The sequence below is a fragment of the Dinoponera quadriceps genome, unplaced genomic scaffold, assembly GCF_001313825.1.
Source record: "Dinoponera quadriceps isolate SergipeBrazil2010 unplaced genomic scaffold, ASM131382v1 scaffold533, whole genome shotgun sequence".
NCBI classification, from domain to species: Eukaryota; Metazoa; Arthropoda; class Insecta; order Hymenoptera; family Formicidae; genus Dinoponera; species Dinoponera quadriceps.
The window spans coordinates 488684-489453 of NW_014554780.1; the positions used below are offsets into that span (position 1 = coordinate 488684).

At 51.0% G+C, this 770-nt stretch overlaps 1 protein-coding gene across 1 annotated transcript in view; it reads left to right on the forward strand.

Moving 5' to 3' along the window:
- The first annotated feature begins 384 nt into the window (after positions 1 to 384).
- Positions 385 to 770, forward strand: part of LOC106741815 (ABC transporter G family member 23) — a 61830-nt gene continuing 61444 nt past the window's right edge. The window contains exon 1 of the mRNA XM_014614175.1: positions 385 to 640. The gene's annotated coding sequence lies outside the window, so the exon portion shown is untranslated. The remainder of the gene's footprint in view (positions 641 to 770) is intronic.

Genomic DNA, 770 nt, shown 5'->3' on the forward strand with positions numbered 1-770 from the left:
ACTGCTGTTATTTCCTAAAAACTTTGCATTTGTGACGAGGACACAGTGATATTTTAAAATTTATATTTCTGAATATTCATTCTACTTATACACTATTATAGTGTACTATATTATATGTTACATTATACTATTATTATATATATATATATATATATATTCGTGCACCTGTGTCTATGTGTGTGTGTGTGTGCACGCACGGATCGTGGTGGTAGGCTCACGAGCGGACTGGCCGAGAGCCGGCTGCGTCTGTTTACGTCAGGTGAGCGCAGCGGCAAGACGTTGTGGGATACACCTTTCCCGTGCATTCCCGTGTACATACACGGCTGTCTCTGAGTGTGTCGGAGCGTGGACGTGTGCCGGCGCGCGCCCATATATGTGTTGCTCAACCAGCGGACTCGTCCGTTCAGTGCGGGAAACACGTTCAGACGGATCGGGCGTACACGCGTATCCGTCCGCCGCGGCGTCGAGACCCGGTATCGTTTCTTCTTCTTCCTCATCCTTTCCCTCCTCCACCTCTATTTCCTCCGCTGTAACGGTGCATGCACCGAAAATTCGTTCCGAGGACGTCAACCCCGCGAGAGCCGAAAAGGGTCACCTGCCTAGGCGAACGTGTGTACGCCCGCGACCACGTCGAGCAAAGGTGCGAGAATTCCGCGCGAAAATAGTGATAAGTCGTGAATCCCCCGTCGTCGTGGGGGATTCGGTTGCAGTGACTTGCAGTAAAAATCGCGTTCTCCGGTACGACCAGTCGGGGAAAACCGTGTTCCTCG